The following is a 22842-nucleotide window of genomic DNA, read 5'->3' as shown; positions in this document are numbered from 1 at the left end:
CACTGTACGTGGCAATAGTGGCAATTATCAGAAAAAAGATCCCGAAAACCACAATGAAACGTAAAAATTAAATAATAACCAGTAATACAAAACAAAAGCGCACCAAAAAGGCCAGAATATTCTCAAGAACGAAAAGATTTTCTAAGGCCGAACATAAACAAACAACGAACAGCTGATGTAAACAGATCCTTCTTTCCAGTAACTTTCGCAAAAAATCAAACGAAAAGTAGCAAAATACGTCAAGAATAATTATGAAAGTAATAAAATTGCTGAAAATACCGTCCACAACCATACAAGTGCACTTATTCGACGGAAAATTACTAAAAACCGTAAGTAGCCTACGGTTGCTAGGCACGAATTTTAGGCTAACGAAATCGTTAAAAAAACAAGTTCCAAGCCTCTAAAACGACACAAAACAGTTCGGAACGTGACCGAACGGCCGTAATATTGTCCACAGGCACCAATTTCGCTAAAAACAGTCCAATATTAAAAATTAAATGCCTTAGCTCACCTTTCCTAAGGAAAGCATTGCGTAGCCTCGGAAGGCTTCGAAAATAAAATGTAAATAATACGGAAAACGAACATAAAGCAATAAACGCAACTAACAAAACGGAAACAAGAACAAAAAACAGAAATAGTAAAAAGTGAAAGCAAGTTGTTGCAGACACGTCTAGGCTCCACGAGACCTCAGCTGACACTTAATAATTATAGTTAAGTACCTTCTTCATAACCATGCGTTCTTATTAATTATGATGTATTAAATAGTATTTATACAAGAGGTTCCATCCTACTTGTTTTATATTTCTGTCTAATTAACCGTGCTTAAAATTAAAAAACTGTCCAAATTCTTGAAATCAATTAAACTTTTCTCTAATTGTATATGTATTTTCTAAATCTTTCCACTTTTTCGGGAAGCCCTTTAACTCCCTCTTTAATTAATTACGAATCATACATCTAATCTATTTTTATATTTTAATTCATCCTTTACGGCTATATTCTATTGATTTTTGTTTCCAGTAAGGTGGATTTTTATGTTCAGTTATCTTTCACATTTTCTCTGTAATGGGTTTCTCTTTGTATAACTCATTCGTTGAAGTGTAGTGCGTGCATTACGATGTACGAAGGTACTTGACAAATTGTATACTGCATTTTGAAAATTTCTTTTTATTATTTAATACCCTTTATAGAGTTCCTCAAAATTTTATTTAAAAGTTTTTGTATATTGAAATAGAAAAATTTTATATCGATTGTATTTCTGCAGTGGCAACACACTGCTTAAAAAAAATAAATAAATAAAATTGAGTAGTTTTTTTAATTCGAAAATCGAGAAAAACACTTTTTCGTGTGATCTTAATGGTTCCTTCAAACTACCTCTGGTATCTCAAATTACACTGTAAAAAATTCTGAAAAAGCTCCTCATATATAAAAATTTGTATAACTTATCGCTAAAAGTTTGAGGAAATCAAATTTTGAGGAACTCTATAAATGGTATTGAATAATAATCGCTTTGTTTTAAATTTTACGATCTAGAAGTTCGTTGTTTTATTATAATATCCAATTGGCATTTACAGGATTTTCTGTCTAGGCACTATAATAATTTCGCTCACCATCAAAGGCTAATTCTTGATTGCCCATTTTATTCTTAAATCGTTTTACTCGTTTTTTTTCTCTGTAGTATAGGAGTAGAGGAAAAGGATGGTCTACTCTAAGATTTAATAACATGAGATTAAACGGAAAGAATTATTTTTTTTTACTTTCAAACTTACTTGTATATGTGCAAATTCGTTTTTGTTTTTTACCAACGGATCGGATTATCCCAATTTTTAGCAAAATTGTTTTGGAGTGATTTATATATTCATCAGATTAATTGTAATTTAAATTAATTTAACCGCATTTTCCCCAATTAATGATAAATTTAGGATACCTAAATGCTCTATTCTAAGATCCAAAAATCAAGAAGTTCACGGTATTAAAATGTTTCTTCTTGGATTAAAAATAAAATTACTACTGTTATTTTAGTTTCAAGATAATTAACGTTTCATATTTTTTTGTTAATGGTGAACAAAATGATATATCACAAAATTTAACTTGTCAGAATAAAAACTTTTTATTGGAAATTAAATTTTTAGAAGTTTTTTTTTTGAAAGTGATAAAAAGTCGATATTTTTTTTTTATAATAGTATTGTTTAATGACTTGTTATATCGTTTTTTGTATGTTGCCCTATACATTATTAAACACCTTTCGTCTTCGTATATATTTAAATACCACAGAACAGTAAAACAGACTTCTCTGTTGTGATAATGAATGGTGTTTTTTAATTAAGTTAGTTAAAAACCGTATATTTTATTATATCCGTTATTACAATAAAAAAACACCATTTTTTCGAACATATATTGTTAAGCTAGTAAGATTTTTCATCCAGTTTTAATAAAAAAAAAGCAGTATATAAAAAATTTCCGTTAAAAATTTTGATATTAAAATCAATAAAGTTGGATTTTCACGCATTTTTTAAACCTTCAATGCTAGTTCGGGTTAACGATAATACGCTGCTAGGGGCAATGTTTATTTTAAATTTTGGTAGTATCGGATCATGTTATTTGTTATTAATAATAACTTATTTTTATTACAGATAAAAAAAATCGTAATTTCTTTTATTTTTTCTAAAAATTGTTAAATTTATAGTTAATTTTGTAGAAAAGTAAAATTGCTAGTTTTCATTATTGTTCTGTATTACTTCATTGTTCACTGAACAATGTAACCGCTTGTTTGTTATATTATTCCAGTTTTTAAATCAACTCCTTAACTGCTGTTGCTGCTGCTTTCATTTCAGTACGGTTAATAATAGACATGACAAGCTGACTTAGTTTATTTATTAATAAAAAATTACGTTTTTACTTTTAGTTAATTTAATGTTGACCTATAAAATATATTATAAATAAATACACCCACCGCATAATACATTATATTGTTTCAACAATAATAAACATAAAACTGAAAGAACTATATCGGGTTTTTTGTTGTTTAAAAATAAATAAAACTTTATAATATGATAATAGAATCGGTAGTTATTATGTCTGGTACATATTATGTTATATATCTATTACATTTACATGATTCTTAATATAGTTTAGTTATAACATAGATAATACCGATCAATTATTTAAGAAATAGAAAACTTGTTTTAGTTGGCAACTGTATTAACTATGTTATTAAATGCAAATATCAGGTATTCAGTGAAAAATGTATATACGGTATCTTTTCTTATTTTATAATTGTATGGGAACGATGATAATAATAATAACAAATGACAGTAAAAAAAAATAATGATAAGGAAACTACATTCCTCTTTTTTATTTTTACAACTGTTAAAATTTTTGTTTTCGTATAATTTAATATTATTTGTTTTCATATTTACATTCTTGTCGTTTCATTACCATATTTTTATTTTATCTTAATTTGTAACGAGTAAATAATTTTAAATATGTTAAGTGGTTTTAGTTGTTATTTTCATTACAGCTTCTTTATGACATATTTACTTCTTAGTTTACGCTTAAAGATAAAAAAAATATAACTGTGAGTTTGCAGTTATAAATTATTTTCATAAATTAACCGAATATTTTCCTTAACTATTAATTTACCTTTTGGAATTATTTTGTAAACTATCTTTTACCTTAAAAATTACATTGATGAAATAAGTAAATTTAAGGTGGATAATTCTACATAATAATTTTATACTGTTAAGTTTTACCTTTCATAAGCATCTTAGCCTAAGGTTGGACCTTTCTTTTATAGTCAGTAGATGGGAGGTCTACGAACAGATCCAATCGCTATCAAATTACATAAAAACCAAAAATATAATAACTGCTAGTTCCCCGCATTTACGCAAACTGAAATTCTTAGTTTTTTATGAAGTTTAGATATGTTCAGTGTTGTTTGTTAGTAATATTTAATAATGGGGGGGGAGGGGAGGGCGTAAAATACATCTTTATATTTTGATAAAATCTCGATCGAATTATGGTTAGGTTGTTTTCTATACGAACGGAGCTCGGGATGTTTGGATCCAGTTCATAACAACTTTCTTTGGCATGCTACCGTTGCATTCCGATCCAGTTCTATAATAAGCATTTTACGGATAGCGGGTGAGCCTTCTTTTCTAACAATGATCAGCTAATCGTGATTTAAACATGACACGTGTCATCTTATGACACATATAAAATCTCATTAGACACATATAGAATCTTCTTTTAGATGGTATTGTTTACAGGATTAGGCTCAGTAACAGTTTCACTGAACGTTTCCCATTTAATAGCTCCACATTGAATGTTAGAGAAGAATATTTTCTACGCTGCATCTCGAACTACCACCTACTACGTTCGCTACCTATTAATGTTATTAATAGGTTACCTATTAATCATTTCAAAATTAACTTCAGCTAATTACGGTTTCCTTTTTGGTCGCTTGCAGAGATTACATGTTTCAGTGTTCAAAATTACAATATTTTTGGTAAAAAAAAAATATTTGCCATATTCCTGGTCGTTCATCATGTCGCAGATAAATTCCACCACATACTGGTATATTGTTATTTAGTAAGTCGTCTTCATGGATTATCAGATATACTCACTACAATGGGTTTGGGGACGTTTTCTATCTATACTTTTGGCAACCACACTAGCTGATGTGTCGGTTTCTACTGAATTCCTATCCACGAAGGAATTCCAGACAACCACTGTTAATGTTAAGAAAGCTTTCGTTTAGCCGATCTTCATCAAATATGATACGCATTTTAATTACGCAAACTTTTCGTTCTAACAGAATTCAATAATGTATGGTTATGCAGACAATCTCCAACAGCGTGTAAGAACAGTGTGAACTGGCGGTAACTTCGTTCAGTCATGAATGTTACGCTGCAGACGTAACATTCTTTTTTTGCATTGTTTCGGCTTCTTTCACTTATTTACTGAAAAACCATCGATAATTCTTTATTTTAATACAAGGTTATAACCAAGTGTTTAAAATATTTCTCCGCGGAAACCGATTAAAGAAAAAACTTTTAATACTTTCCGCCGTAAATTCCACGAGGTCTGTGGTCTCGCGAGCGATCTACCTTCTTCATTCTTATTTTATACATTGCAGGATAATAAATTATGGAAACAACAACTTTAAAATGACTCGTAAGTCTAACTTTTATGACACATCAACCGTTAGATATCTTCAAAAAATTTTTTTAATTTATATATCGTTGATTAAAAAGGAATCGTAATGATATCAAATCATTGGAATGCCCGTTTATTCTTCCTCCTTAAAAAAAAATTCTTTGTGAAACATGTTTCGGTCGATCACTTTCTTCTGAATCTTGTTTATAATAATTTATACTCGTACTTTTGCTTATATATGTTAAGTCAGAAGAAACGGAAACTGAAACATTATATCTTCAGATACTAATAGTATTTTTTTGGTTCCGGTTGTTTCGCTTCATCGCTTTATGGTTAAGCTACTGGTAATAAAGAAAGAAAGTACAGAATATTACTGGTCTGTTCGATGTTGGTCTACGTACGATATTGTAACAAATTTTTTTGTTCCCATCTGTGGATTTATTATTACAATAACATTATTACTCGATGTAACCTTGAATGTTATGCTTTCGCTCTCCGAATGGATCGTTCAAGGTCATTTCTTTTTATCTTTCTACCAGAATATATATATAAATTTATTTATTAATTATTAAAATATGTTCAATTTCTTTATCAGCTGAATTATGTTCGTTTAGAAGGCTTGGACACTATATCGGTTGATGTTTTTTGGAAACTCTTTGCCATCCCAAAAAAAAATCATTATTAAATATTTACTGATTTGATGTACTTTCTATCCCTTTTCATCTATGCTATAATGCATAAAAAAAAATCTCAACAGTTAACAAATAACAAAATTAAGATTCACGGCTCTTTTTAAACCTTATTTATTTGTTAATTTACTGATTTTTAGTATCAGAGGCAAAAACGATGGAAGTATTTTTAGCTATTAATAATTTTATTTTAAGAAATACAGAAATTTTATTGTATTTTTCTGGTAGATAAAAAACTTTGATTTTATATAGTTCGTACAATTAACGACGAAAATTTCGCTTTCCCGTTTGGCGCCATAGTTTTAGAAGAAAAAGTATTGTAATCGGTCCAATTGGGGGATTTACGGTTTTCACCGGATTTTTACGTTTTGACACTTAAAGAACCCAAAACACCGGATTGAAATTTTCCAGATGTTCGTATGTATGTCTGTGTATGTTCGGCGTTGCACTCTAAATCACCGTATATCTACAGAACTATTGGACCGATTTTAATCAAACTTGGTCAGTTTACTTCTATTTATGGGGCATTGATGCCATTAAATTTTCAACTTAAAAGGTCAAGAGGGTACAGCTGTAGAGCAAGATCACCCTCAGTATCTCGAGATTGCAAAATCGCACCCTCACCCCGAAAAACGCTGTAAATAAACTAGTGGTTATAGTGCGACATTAGTACTTCTCTCATCACAAGAAGAGCTAATGTAGCACTGAAGTACAGCTGTTGTAATCGCCTTATTTTTCTGTTCAGCCTCCGAAAACATCGTAAGGTATTACTTCATAGGGGATGAATGAGGATATTATGTATGAATGTAAATGAAATGTAATCTTGTACAGTCTCAGGACGACCATTTTTGAGATGTGTGGTTAATTGGAACCCAACCATCAAAGAACACCGGTGTTCACAGTCTAGTATTCAAATCCTTATAAAAGTAACTGCCTTTATTACGATTTTGACCTCAGAACTTTCGATTTCGAAATCACCTGCTATGTTACAACGTCACAGGTGAGCGGTAGAATTTGATAAACGAATAATATTTAAAGTTTAAAAAAGTATTTAAAGTGACCGCTAGTATCGCCACACCCGCCTGAATGAAATACTGTATGCGCACGCGCTTTAGTTAGAATCATTGAATTAAATAAACAAAAAATATTATATTTAAATAAAATTTAAATTAAGTTGTGTGGGCAAGCCGTGTATCAGAAAAAAAACCCCGTGACGGGAAAGTCTTACGATTGTGTTGTCAGCTGTTTTTTAGTATCCAGGGAATTTCAGTTATACTCTAAATTTGACTGCCTAAATTTTAATGTTCTAGGGTTGTGGTACTTTAGAAGATTTAAAAAATATATTATTTCTGTTCTATAAGAATTATAGGTCCAAGCACTCTAAGCGGTTCAAGCATGTTAGAAAAAACTGACTGAAACTTAGGTGCCAAAGTGATATTTGTGTTGTAGCATACGGTTGAAGTAGGATCGTAATTTAGTCTCAAGCGTAATATTTTGGGAACGCTTATTGATGCTGCTTTATAAATTATTTATTCTCGTTTTCCATAATTATTTGTTATAAAAATATTGTAAATTTTTGTAACCAAAATTAAAGGAAAGATCTGATTTAATTTAATATTTAACGTAATTTCTTTCTTGTTATTATAATTTTTGACGTGATATTTTTCTGCGTAATATATAATTATTGTTTTTGTTATTATCACTATTATTACTAGTAGTCTATAGTTATTATTTATTCCACGGTTTGATTCTGCAGTTGTCCTTTACGTGGTTACAGTATGTACAGGACGTGTGTTATGGTATGGTGACCACATATACAATTATCTTTAACCAGTGAACCATAACCATCAGCTGCGCGCTTATAATCCTTATTATTATTACTATTACACTGGGTTGGCCCTGTTTTGTTTTTAGTCTACCGTCAGTTATTATTTAACAAAAATGTGCAAGTATAAAATAAAATAGTAGTATTGAATAAATAAATAAAATACAAGGTTTATGTAAAATTCGTCTTATCGAAATCATTTTAAAATCAGAATATTCTAGATTGTATATTTTATATTTAAGTTGATTCTATTCAGCATCTGACAATTATAATTTATAAAACGAATTTTATACTTTTTTTTTTTTTTACCACGTTAATAATATTCATTCCTGTACACTTGTATGTCAATTATTCCTGTATCCATTTTCTCATCCCCCTGTAGTGTAATATCTTCTTAGTAAATTATATGGTTCATTTTCCTTGTATAAAATTCCATTGACTTCCATAGCATCAGGAAATCTAAATAAATTTTTGGTTGTATTTACTTTCTAAAACACTATCCGTTGGACTCCTTTACCGATATTGTAATCCCAAAGCAACGATTTAATTCTTGATTTAAATCTTTCATTTAATTATTATTATTATTATTATTATTTACAATTACTGGTATTAACGCTAGAAATGACACTACAGTAATAAATTTACTTATAATCTTCTCCAATAAATCGGAATTTATGGGTATAGTTAATGACGTTTGAAATTTTCTTGCGACTTATTCTACTAAATATTTGTAATCTTTGTCTTCTATAATATCTGTAATGTTTTGTACCCTACGAACCGCTTATTATTAAATAAGAATGTTAATCAGTATTTATAAATAATTGTCATGAGTGTGATTCAGTCACTCGTAGGAAGAGTTAATCAATTAGAAAAACGTTTTTGCAGCCTGATATATTGATAGGTAAAAGCTGCCTTAGTAAAATTTCATTGCGAAAAATTGTTATTACAAATAAAACATTGTAGATGTAGATTTTTAAGCGCTTTACCAATCATAGAAACCACGGCAGTGAGCTAAGTTATGGCTTTATCTACCATACGGATTTCTGATAGAAATACTGATTTTGGGTTGAATTTCGTGTTAAATTATTTAAATATATTGTTCTGAAATACAAATAAAACTTTTATTCTTACTAAAGAATAAAATATGCTTTAACAAAGTATTAAAGTAAAAGTACAGTGTCTATTAGAATTAGTTTTGGAATATCGTAATGTATCATATGGTGTTACTGGAAATTTGCTGTCCAGCTTTTTTAAATCACGAATTTCAAAGGATGTATGTTAAAATAAAATTGCTTGATTTAATTCTTCATTAAAGATATCTTAGATTTGTACTTGATAATTAATTAATGAGGAATTATTAACATTTTCATCAATCAGGAAAAGTAGATTAACGCAAATAAGCTGCGTATCTGATATTAGTTGATTTACGAGCATAATCATATTCAGAAATACTCGTACATATAGTATGTGTTACGTGTTTATATTGTAGGATAATTTCATTTTAAGTGGAATAGTATCACTAACATTAGTGTTGATAACTTTATCGTTTGTACTTTAAAATGTTCCATATAATAAAATTAATTCATTTGTTAATTCATTTTTTTTGAAATTATTTATTAATAATGATATTTTTATTTGTTTTTTTTGCAGGTTAGTGATCCACCGTTCTATGAAAACCATTTGCATAATATACAGGTAATAATACTGTTTTTATTAACGTCTATAATCTGAAATTAAAACCAAATTTCACTTTCTTTTTTAAGTTCATATTCTTAGAAAATAACTGATTTTTTGGTGTTACTTATAATTCGTTTATTTACCGGATTCATATTGATTTTGGCTGGAATCGTTACAATTATTTTAAATTTATATTACAATAAGGTTACCAAATTAAATTAGCGAATAGAAATTCTCATAATCATTTATAAAATTAGGTATATATACTTTTTAATTGTTAAACTTTAATCTTTAGATATTTATATAATTGTAAATCTTACTTAAAAACATAGAAGAAGATATAAATTAGTGATCAGTAATACAAAATATCTTTCTAAAAAAAAATAAACATCCTTTTAGCTCTAAAAAAAATTTATTTTATATTTATGAAAAAAAAAATGGATACCATAAACAATTAAACTCGGTTGTAGAGGAAATATATGTCAAAAGAAGTAAAGCTGGCTCTTTAAGAAGTAAACGGTTCTCTCCACATCACTAAAATTCCTTCCTTAACTTACTGACACGGTTTATTAAAAATTGATTTTAGTAATGGGGTTTCCCAAATGGTGATTGTATCCAGATTATTGGTAATCACCGTATTAGGGAATATAATATTAAATTAAGCTTAAAACATTTTTGATTGATCCGTGTTGAAAACTTTCTCTTTTTAAAAAATGGTTTTATTTTAATGCAGCAATTTATAAAAAAAAGATTACATTGCATCAATGAAATAAACGAAATAGTACATGAAGGGAAAAAGAATCAGAAAAAAATAATAAATTAAACGAAAACTATAAATAAAAGTTAAACCAACACAAAAAAAACTCAAAAAAAAAAACCTTAGAATAAAACCCAGAAAAAAAAGGAAATCCACACATAGATATTAAAGAAACAAAAAACATTACACTTACATAAGGACACTTTTTAACAATAGCTTTTTTCAAGGTTGTTTTGAATCTGCCTGATATCATGATATTTATCATATCAGATAAATTTTACAATTTAAAATTTAATTTATATCGGGAAGGAGGTTTATAATTTATATCAAATTATGATATTTTTTCCTATATTGATTTTTTTCTTTTCTATTTTGGCCACTTTTGGACCACTTTTCAACCTTTTTCACTTCTTTCTTTTTTCGTGTTTCTCTTTTTTCTAGTACCTTTACATTTCCTTCGCACGTCATTCTGTGTGTTCTTCCGACGGTAACATTTTCGGATTTTCTCTCTGATCTTTATTCCATAAATATTCGCTTGAACTCCCATGCTTTTTTAAAATATTACACTCCTATTCTTTGTATTACAAGTCGATTTTAAGAAGGGTTCAATCTTTATACCGATCATTTCATATATTGAAACCGGTTTAAAATAGCAGTAGGGTAAAGATTTATGTCTCTTTTTTTGAGGTAAATAACAAAATACGGAATTTGTATGTAAGCTCTACACCATCTTTTTCCTTATTGCAAAATAAACGTTGTGCTGAATATTTGAGCGGATCAGTTTCTCCTTAATGTTTTTATTTTATCGTGTATTGTACGATTTGTTGTGTACTCTAATTTACGTACTTGCGTGCGTGCAAGCAAGCACTCGTATATAATTATGTGAATAGGCTAGAGGGTAATTATTACTAAGGTATTGTTTATTCAGCCATCAAACCCCAACAGACATTTTGATATTTATTAAAGGGTAGAGAGAGTATCTGAGTAGGCTGTCAACCGCAAAGCCTGTGGCGTTTTTTTGAAGTTTGCCTGTATAGTTTTACGTGTAATGATTTATTATTAGAATATTTTTACTATTAGAAAATAACTATAATAAAAAAAAAAACAAAACAACCCGTTGTTGTAAATGCGCATCGCATCAGTAAATCATAAAATCACTTTCGATGCAGTCGTTCGAAGCAGGTGAAGTGGTGAACTATATCGAACAGTCCAGTTGTTACACGTATTATATATAGTACGTTACAACAATCATTGCACTTTCTTAACTCGGCAGTCTTACCTTGCGGTGATACGAATACAATGTAAAAGGTTTATGCTTGGTGGCGCGCAGCACCGTATTTATACGGCACTCTTTAAGTTATTAGTAGTTTCCATATAATACTATATCGGTGTAACTTCTCCTTTATTTGGTATTTGGACCTGTATAAGATAAAAAAATTATAAAACCAAACTAATTCTTAGTTACCCTACTCTTTTTACTGCTTACAGTTTCGATGGCTCAGTTTGATCAAGGAATGCCAATGGCCTTAACATTGGAATTTTGTGGTTTGATCTTTATCTTATATCAAAATTACCTTCTTCTAACAACAAAACAACAATAAAGATTTTATTGTTTTAAAAACGATATTTTTTTTCCTTTTTATCTAGGAATACTACATGTAAAAATAAGTAACTTCCATTGTGTCCAACTTCGATAAATTTAAAATATTGATACACAACCCTTTTTATTTCTCTACAATCGGTGCAGGTTAATTTCATTAGTTTTTTTATTCATTAGTAAGAATTAACTTTTTTTTCAGTAATAATGTGTTTTGCTTATTTTTTGTTACGAAATTTCTTTTGTAAGTATTTTGTTTCTTTTTATATACGCTAAATGAAGTACGAAATAATTAACAATTTATTAGTCATTTTTTTTGGTTAGTAACATTCTGTTAAATGTTACTGGTTTTATTACACATTCGGTAAACTTTAATTGGCGTTACCACATACAGTACATACAAATACACGTATAAAATTTCAACACAGTTTTTTTTTTTTTTTGTTTAACAGCAATTTTTTAAACGTGTAATTTTTTTAAAAGCTTTTTTTTTAGTCCAGTGTCATTTCAGAAGTTAATTTAAGGCGACACAATGGATGTTAATACACTAGTCGCTAAACGCCCACTAGTGGGAGTTGTCAACAGGGCTAAGGTTTGGTTTATTAACTAACCTTGTTACTTGTTTTCATCATGTTATAACTTTCAACTAAGTGTTCGGGAAGGTCTAAATTTACAACTGTCACTTAAAACCTCGATTTTAAGAACACCCTTTGATTATTCAATTTTTTAACAATAAAATTATTAAATGGAGTATATTTATTATGTATTTTGTTATCAAAATGGGGAAAATAAATTCCCACAATTTTAAATACGTAGTGGACAACTAGTCTTAGTAAAATTTTAAGATTTAATTTAAAATTTGCATGTATATTATTTTTTAATCCGTGATTTTATTTGATTTATCGATACTATTTAAGGGTAATAATTTAGTAATTAACATGTAAATAAATCATATAACTAAACCAAAAAAAAAGCTTAAAAAGATAAAAAGTAGTTTTATTTGGAGTATTATATTTTTATCTGTTAATTTGAAGTTTAATAATAACACTTTAGAATAATTTTAAAAATTGAAGGTAATAATTTTACTACATCCTCTCCCAATTTTTGTATTACAGTCATCTACATTCACCCATTTAGAAGTTAGTGTTACTTATTGTAAAAAAAATGATTATTTTTTCAAATATTGAATGTACTCTTTAATTTCTTTTGTGCTTGCGATTACTTTCTATTACTTTACACATTTTTATGGATTAGTACTTTATAATAATATGTAAACACTACCGGGATATATATGAAATTTTCAGCGAAAAGCGTTTAAGTAGTTTTTGCATTATTAGGGCATACACAAAACGGAGATTGTCTTTTATTTAATGTAGATTAGTTTTTACTTTGCAAGCATCGTAGCTGTAGAATTATGATCCAAGAATGAAGTTTAGTAATCGGTCAAAAAGTGAGGTATGGATTTCTCGACGTTTCATTTCCTAGGGATCCCAAAAAACAAAAACAAAAAAACGAGGAGATAATGTTCGTAGGTACGAAATACTATGTACATGTGTTGGCGTGTTTGAAGCTTAGTAACATTTGACTGGATAAACCGATTTTAATGAAATGTTATACATTCATGTATATGGGGCAATTTGTTAATAAATTTTTGGAGTCTGTATTTCCAGGGGGTGGGATAGATACATTTTAGGGGTCAGTTTTTGTCAAAATTTAGCAAACCTAATTCCACTTTGTATTAAGCTCAGTACTTGTATACATCTTACCACTTATTTTAACACTTAAAAAAAAAAATTGCTCCTAAATATATTCCCCCTTCCACAAAAATCGAAAAAAGGTTAATTTTTATTTATTACATATTTTTAACCGAATTTTTTTTTGTCTTCCTAGGCATAGTAGTAATGTAAATGACCCTTAAAACACACCTTGGGGGCAATTTTGGGTGTGGGGGTGCGTTCAGAGTATAAAAATATCGATTTTTAGAATTTTTCAAACTTTTTTCATGTATCATTGTTTTTCTATTACACAAGAATAAATAACCAATGACAGGAAAATATAATAACTTTTGTCAGCTTTTTTTATTTATTGTTGATCTGTCCGTATTTTAAATTAAATATTTAAATTCACACTTTTTGAAATCTGAGCCAAATTAAGAGTCTGTAAATTATTTGTTTTAATTTTTTTGTATGAGGTAATTTAATTTTTTGGTGAATTTTTAGGGCAAATATCTCCAGGGGGTGGGGTAGATAATTTTTTTTTTGATCGTTTTTCTCAAAATTTTACTAACATACCTCACTTTATATTAAACTTAGTACATGCGTGCATGACTTATATTACCATTTTTGTAAAAATTCTTACAAAATTTCACCTTTCCCAAAAATTGAATAAATGATCTTTTCATTGTATTTGGTATTGTATACCTTTTAACCGAATTTTTTTTGTCGTCTAGACAAACTAATAGTGTAAGCGACCCAAAAAAATATTTTGCGGGGAATATTGTTGGTGGATGAGCAGATCAAAGTTATTATTTTTATTAATTTTCCACTATATCAGAATAAATAACAAATGCCAGGAAAGTATATTACAACTTTGATGTCAACTTTTTTTAACATATAAAAATAACGATTTCTGACGGAAATTATCATATCATGAGAAATAACTAATAAACTATAAAACCTTTGCTCAAGAAGGCTCACAATGGACAGGAAGTAATATTATCTAAATAAAGACTAAATATTTAAAGGGCGTAAAGTCAAGATAGTTAAAAAAATGACCAGTATTTTAATAAAATTGTAAAGTTTAATAAAAATGTTGTAAGGAAGGAAAATAAAATCTTTCATTATTATTTAATGTTTTTTTGTAAAACGAGTTATTAAGTTTCAGATTTACTGGTAAAGATGTTACTGACTGGATTAAATAAAAATTGAAAATAAATGAATTATTATTGTGATTTTTTAATGGTATGCTGAAAAATAGAAACAAAAGAGAATAATACATTTATCTCCATATTTAATCATTGCGTTTGCTTATAGGATTAAAACTTCATCTCGTAAAATTAATTTTATAACTAAAAGATCACGGTTTATCTCTGATACATATATGACTCATGCATGGAGGTTTTTAACGAATTTTTTTTTTTGTAAGTTACGTTCATACTGCTAGATAAAAACATATTACCATTTTGTAGAACGATAAGAATTATTTCACTATGGGTAATTACAGCTTAATTACTAAGGGATTAGAATTAATAACCTTTGTATAATTATATCTTCTAGTAACGTACGCGTAATACAATAATGAAAATATTAAATCTTTATACGTTAATAACTTTCATTTATTGAAAAAAAAAGAAATTAATACTGTGAAATAATCTTTATTGATTTATTGCACCTGTGTGTTTTGAACTGTCAATCGTAAATTAATTTTCCATCCGGACATGAACGTTATTTTTCACAAATTTTCTTCTTTAATCCACTCTTATATACTAAGTAAATTTAAACAAATTTTTCATTGCATTATAATTTGTACATTATTCATTTATTATTTTATATCAAATTAATTTTTGTTAGTTAAAAGGGAAAATATAAAAATTATGTTTTTGAAAGTTCATTTTGTAACGTTAAAACAATCGTTATAATTTCGTTATGCTACTGTATAAATTACAAATGGGGGAGTTAAACAAAATAGTTTGGTTTTATGAATAATTTGAAAATTAAATACCCGTTTAGGAATTTTAATTAAAATGAATACAATAATTACATAATCTAATGCTACGAGCGAGCCTAGCCTAAACGTTTATAACTTACTTCTGAGCCGGTAATTACTTAGTATTTATTTAAGTTGGCGTTAGTATATTTTATTTGAAAGAAAGAATATCTGTTGAACGTTTCAGGATATCTTAATAAATTTTCAAGGCTGAGGCTCTTGAGAATTTTTAAAGTAAATTTTTCACTGTTAATATAAAGTGAAATATTCACCTGGATGAATATTTTGTCGATTTTTTTTTTTTTCAATTTTACGTCTAAATTTTAATTATAAAATAGCTGTATTCAACGGGGTACCGGTTAGTAGCTGCTACGTTTCTTGTTCCTGTGAAAATTCATGCTCACAGAATGCTCAGAATGTACTTTAATTAAAAACTTATTTAGAATTGTTGCCAGAAATATTTGGGTGTCAATACACGGAACTATGGAATTACTGAATTTGGTTGACTTACAGCTCTCTGTAACATAACCAATTTAGAGTATAAAACGTATACTTTGAAAACGAGATCTTTGTTTTGTTAAAAGATTACAAACGTATTTTCTGATCCGATAGCAGATAAGTTTCACGTTACATTTCTCCTGAAGATTTTGCATTGGTTTTTTTTTTTGGTTGAAACAATTCTCATTTCATTTCTTTTGTAGTGCACAATTACAGTAGGTGTTTCGCGTGGTTTAATATCGATCACGGTGGCATCAGCTTACTCAATAACACGGGTGAGATTGAAAGTGTTGCAAGCGACCGCATGCTTCCTATATTCTAGCTGCCGGTCTCTGTGTGTGTTTTTCTTTGTCCAAGACGGATGTTACGGGCGGTTGTCTGCGGTTTTCGTTGCCGTAGAACGGCGTTGAACCCTCATAATCGAAACCGCCTAGCTACCTATCCTTTCCTTTTCGTTGTGCGTTGTTATTATCGCTGTTATTCGCCGTCGGTTTTATGGAATCTTTGTCCGTTTCAACTTCTTATATGCTCCATTTGTGTTTCCGACTGACGTTTCATAATACTTCAGCTACTGTCGTCATCCATCCTTTTCAGTTCGTTCACTTTTGTAAAACAAACCAACATCTTGTCCTTGCTTTTTTTCAATTTTTTTTTTAAGTTAAAACCGCACAATAACAAAACAGTAAAAGTGCTGTATGTTTTCTGTTCTTTTCGTTGTTACAAACAACTATTATTCAAGAAATTCATTTCTCTGTGTTTAACGACAGTTCATGTAATTGCTGCCGTTCGCTGCGGTGGAGACACGTAAACTAAGAAACACGGCTTCTCCTGTTCCGACTTCCCCCCCTTATTTTTTTACAACAGTTTCCTTTCATTTAGTTTTACTGTTATTATTATTTTTTATTATATTTCTTGCACAGAATTGCGGTTATTGTTGTTATTTTCATTATATCCTCACTGGAAACTAATTGTACTCACAATTTATAAGTAATTTTTTTATAAATACGTATAAGAATATTTACTTTTTCTGTAATGTATCGCATTCCAGTATTAAGTAAATGTGTTTTTATTTTGCTTTTTATTCGGTTAATATTGATGATAGAATGCGTGGTTTTTACGCCATTTGCTGGAGTATTAACTTTAGTATCACGTTTACGGTTTTTTAATCGATTCTCTTAACCATAAGTTGTTAAAATAAATTTCACAAATTATATTTTTGTTAAATAATAATAAAAAAATATAAATATTTTTAATCGTTATGGTTTTATAATTTTTTAGCAAATTAATATTTCTTGCAACAAGAAAAAACATTTTAATTTTATTTCAATGTTAGTGTTAATATTTGGTCTTAAAGGCTCGATTAAAATCACTGTAGTTAGGCATATTGAGGGAATACGAATTCACAAACTGGCTATGTGAACTGGAACTGAAACTAGTACGTGCTCTCTTAGGACTCGATAGTAAAACATTGCATTCGGGTTGTGAAAATATAATTGTTCTAAACGATTCAAAGTTTTAATTCTTAACGTTTTTATTTTATTTTATTGTTTATTTCGTAGCTCTGGGTCTTCTTCTGCATGTGTTCATGAACGTTTCATAATCTTTCTGTTGTTATCGAGGTAATAAGAGTTAATGATATGACCCCTACCATTAACGGGTTAATTAAACGAACAGTATCGCCGTTTATGGGAGTATCAGCATAAAAATCTGATATAGATATTATACAAATACGAAATTAGTTGTAGATCTACCTTAAGGAATCGTATCAAAAAAAAATATATATTGAATTTGAATATTAGAATTCACTATAGGGCCACTTACAAACTGGTAGCATACAACATAATACGAATAATAAATAAATTATATAAAAAATAAAACATTGTGAATTCCATTCATTTTTACTTTCTGGATGTAGATTAGGTTGCAGTTGTAGCTATAAAGTGAAACATATTGACCTGTCCAACATTTCTATGTAAGGTTTTTTGCTGTTGTAGACGTTTCACGAAACTGAGTCAAATAAAAACTAAAAAGAAAATAGAAATTTCGGAAAGCTGTATGTACGTCTTGTTCGTTAGCCCATATTTTGATTAATCTCAGCACTGGCTCGACATAAATTCTTTGAAAAAGGCACACAAAACATTTCTATGTAAACATGGGGGCATTGGTGAAATTAAATTTTAGACAAAATTAAAAAAGGGGAGGGCTAGTTTTTGCAATCTTTATTTTTTTATTTTTTTGTATAGTTGTAATAAAAAAATTGAGCTTTACTACGATGAAAATACTTAATAAATCATTTAAAATTGCTAAGTTTTAAGTTAGTCGGTTTTAAAATTAGATTTACGGATGAAAGAGATTCAACATTATTTCTAAACAATTTTTTTTGGTCACTTATCTCGAAACCCGTTCAGGGTAAAATGTTTAAATTTATATGTATCACAACTTTGACCTGGTTTTTGATACCATCGGGCGTGGGGCTTCACGTTATCCTTACACCCTTTCCGACCAGGCGATAGGTATTCAGGGTGTTTCGGGAGGTGTTCATCAAACTTAAAGAACTGATTTAAGACATCAAAATAAACAATAAAACGTTCATGTAGACAAATACTCCATCTCCATGATTCTTTTTTCTGTGTATCTGCTATTTTGTGTTTTATAAGTAAAAATGTATATCTTAAGAACGGATTGAGATATCTTGATGAGTATGTGTACCCAACATCTACAAATAAGATTTTTTTAAATTTTTCTTTTGAAAATTAAAAAAATCGCGGCCATTGAAATGTTTTATAATATAAAATCTTAATACATTTATTTTTAACAAAATAAGACGTTTGTTCAGAAATTGGCTGATAAACGGTTGAAATTTGTTTTAAATGGATCGCAAAACTTATGCGTGAAACTAAACACAAAATTGGTTGGCTGCATAATTTCCAGATTGCACTTCTAAAGCGGGTAAGACGGTATCCGATTTCACGTTTTATTAGTTTTTCTTTTAATTCCATTAAACAAATTTTGAATAAAGCGAGGAATTTACTTAAAATGTTTCCTTATAAAGAAAACATACAACGGGTTATTCATTTTTTGGTTTATTTTATTTTAATTTTAATATAATGTGGTTAGTTTTTATTACAATTATTCGTAAAGATTAAAATAAAAAAATGAAGTATTTTTTAAGTATTGTGGTAATTTATGTAATTTACTATATGCCTACCATTATTATCTATTTAAATATAATGAAAATTGTGAAAGAGATTGTTTGCCTATAAATATTTATCTCCCTTTATAGATTCTGTTGTAGTTAGCCAACAGGTATGTAGGTGTTCGGGAAGTATTTTGTCACGAATTTGTCGTAGTTTGTCTCGATTTCTTAATAATATTAGCCTATTTTTGTGGTATTTCAATATAGCCTAATACTAATAACAGTACTAATTTATAGTCGATTGTAAGATTTAATTTCTATTAATGTTAGGTAATGAATTTATTACGTAACATGAATAAAATTTACAAGTCACCAATTGTTTGTTTAAAATAAGAATTTAATAACCGATCGGCTGATGAGTTCAGCTAGTCTTATTTGTAAAGCCCGAATTAAAATTTCTTAGAAATATGAAACAATAAGTTTTAAATAATATTGTGCGTTTTCATAATTAAATTGAAAAAAGGACCCTACTAGATGGGGTAGCACGTCTACAAATGGCTCCCTTAATCGGTAAAAATCTCAATGATTATTGATTAAAATAAAATTTTAAAGAAGCCGATACGATTTAGAAGTTTCATCCAAATCGACTTTCGAATTCAATTCCCGTATTCTCGCACTCGAACCCTTAAAAAACTTATATTTTGTTATTTAAAGAAAAGTGATAAATATGGATGATAGTTATAAATGTTTTCTGTCGTTTAATTTGAAATAAATTACTGTATAACGTATGAAATTGTAGTCAGCCGATCAGGTCTGAAATTCTTATCTCATTTTAATTGCTATAATTTTATGGTTATCTAAAAATAAGTTGTAAATACTCGAGTGTGATAAAATAAAAGTCAATCAATAATATCTGAAGGAATTCTGTTTTATTACGATAATCGATTAGTAACCCGGAGCGGCAGACTTCTACCGTAGCGAATAATTCCAGCCGTTCCCCGACCACCCCTACTAATTCTAGCCTACTGGCCATAATGGTAGTCGTTATTCTTTCTTCTAAGTTTCTTTTTTTTGCAAAGTAAAGCCGCGTAGGCTGGTTATAGATAACTCAGCCCGTAACCATACATACACGCATCTAAAATTCATTGCCATAACGCAGGTAGAACAGGACCTCCGAAATGAAAACTACAACAATATCAAAACGACAGATCGATTACTTCATGACAGTTTTTATTTCTCCAGCGGCGATTTATTCTTGGCTGAACGTTGATCGATATGTACTCAGTTCAGTGAGAATAATTCTTGTCACACAAAAAAAAATACTTTTATAAAAGAAATTATTTTTTTTTCGTTTTAAATATGTACTAGACCAATATTTTATTTTTTATAAGTTTCAAAATATAATTTATTTCTATTTGTCCAGTTTCAGTTTTTTCTATTTATTTATTTTTTTTGTTTTTTACTGCGCCAGTAATCATCAAATCCTCATATAAAGCATTGTGTAATCAAATTTTAAACAAATATTTATCAGTGCATAATTTTTTGTATGCTTTTGTTTTTTTAATGGCATTTATTAATATATATATATATATATATATATATATATATATATATATATATATAAAACATGTCCTAACTGAATCATAATTAACGCCCAACCAAAACTACTGAAGATAATTTAATGAAAATTTGTATACATGTTCTTACGGTCTAAAAGTGCACACTAGGAAATGATTTTTTTGAAATTCCAGATTAAAAGATTAAAAGAGTAGCAATGAAATTTACTATTTTTGAATTTCTCGTTAACAAATGAAGATTTCAACTTGATTTTTGGTGTATCATTTTCATGTGAATATAAAAAAAAAAAAAATATTAAAATTTGAACATTGATTCCAGATTTCCTCCATTTCCGATATTCTTTGGGTTTACAAATACTCTTCAAATATCTAAAAACTATTTTCGGGTTTTTTTGAATTTGATATTTTTAAGGGTGTGACGTTATTCGGCGCGGCGGTTCAACCAATACAGCCGTTGCCATTGTTTCCGTATGTGCGACACGACTGGCTGCACCTACTTCCGGTGAGTTGACTAAAAAACGTAAAATAAAAAAAGATTGAAAAAATGAGAAACTAGATACGGGCACCTCCTAGCGGTGTTTGTCGGGTAACGATAACCGGGCGAAATACTTTTTTATCCGTATGATGGACGGGTAACCGGCTATAACTAAGAGTTTAAGATGGAGGCCTACTATTTTGAAACCCGCATTCTAACGATCTATCAAAGTTTCGGGTCCTGTACTGAGCAAAGTGTTGGTCTGAAGAAATTACAATACACTGATGTATTTTCATAAATTGAACCGGCTTTTAAGTTATATTTATCATTATTATTCCACAACCGTAAGTTTTAATGAACACATGAGTAGAGCTCCCTGGCTAGAGACGGGAAATATCCCCTTCTAAATATTTTCTGACCGCGACGGGAAGCGCAATTTAGCACGGGCAAAGCCGCGATGGGGATGCTATTACGTATACGTACTAGCATCCCCATCGCGATATAGAATATATTCTTGTATATATATTTTTTTTAGCTTAAATTGAGTTAATATATATATGCCTTATTTACTTATGTTTTATTTACTTTAATTTATTAATTTTTTAATTTCGTTATAAACCTACAACTAATTTTATCTTTTTGATCAGATTCAGATATTAACACTTATTTTTAATATATTATTTATTAAAATGCTTCCGCAAATCATATCTTTTTTATATAAAATATGTATTCCGTGTGGTATTTAATGATGATTATCCTTAATCTATCTCCTTACAGCTTAAAGTGATCGTCTTCCTCTGAGCAATTGCCTTCCTTTTTTTTAATGCTTGGAAGAGAATCCCTCGATCGTGATGTCGTCTATCCAACATTTATAATTTTCCTATCTCTCCCACGCTTTTCTTCAATCATTTCTTCTATTGTATCTCTTAATAAACCGTCTTTTTTTATAGTATTTCTCCAGTCTCGATTTTATTTCTTTTATTTCTTCTACGATTTTCTAGTACAATAAAATTAATTTAATTTTTTTTAAAGTAGTAATAACTTTTACTGTAATGCTTGTCACCACTAATACGGTCACTAATTTCTAGGAGAAAAAAAACAGTCCCTTAGACGATTAAATAATTTAATATGTTTTTGGATTTAAACGTCGATTTTTAGATATCATAAATTTTATTATTATGACAAGTATGATTTGTGTGTTGTCGGTTTCATAATATAAATATGTTGCATAAAAATACAATATAGCTAGCATTAATGTGCAATAAAATGTTGATGTGTATACCGGAAGATTATCACATAATGTGCAATAAAATTTAAAATCTAGCGGGTGATATCTTGTAAGTCGTTATAATAATGTCTAGGTTATATTTATACATTATAACCGTTACATTGGCGGTTTTATTGCCACTCGTTTGTTAATTTGGTTTTAGCTTCAGACGATTTTGTTATATGGATTTATTTAATATAAAAATAAAACTAAAGTAATGGAGTACATATTTATGTATGCTATTTTTTGGGTACTGAAGCGTCCTTATGTTAGACACAGATATTTATTGGCAGTTTGATGAGGCACAACTTGAGAGAAAAATTGTATTCACTCTTTGATCTAACTGTTGGAATTCTTTCCTCCAACTATATTGAATTTCGTAAAACGTTCATACCAACTACGTCATTTACCTATATGTTATATTATTTTAACAAACAGCCGGTGTCAAAACTTTTTTTTTTTGAGCATTCAGCGCCGCAGCATTC

At 28.9% G+C, this 22842-nt stretch overlaps 1 long non-coding RNA gene across 1 annotated transcript in view; it reads left to right on the top strand.

Annotated features, from left to right (window-relative positions):
- Positions 1-9379, top strand: part of LOC142327407 (uncharacterized) — a 402205-nt gene extending 392826 nt beyond the window's left edge. The window contains exon 4 of the long non-coding RNA XR_012756980.1: positions 9319-9379. This is a non-coding gene — a long non-coding RNA (uncharacterized LOC142327407). The remainder of the gene's footprint in view (positions 1-9318) is intronic.
- Positions 9380-22842: the final 13463 nt, after the last annotated feature.

This window comes from Lycorma delicatula, chromosome 7, assembly GCF_047948215.1.
Source record: "Lycorma delicatula isolate Av1 chromosome 7, ASM4794821v1, whole genome shotgun sequence".
Taxonomy (NCBI): domain Eukaryota; kingdom Metazoa; phylum Arthropoda; class Insecta; order Hemiptera; family Fulgoridae; genus Lycorma; species Lycorma delicatula.
This window is presented reverse-complemented; position numbering and strand designations above follow the sequence as displayed.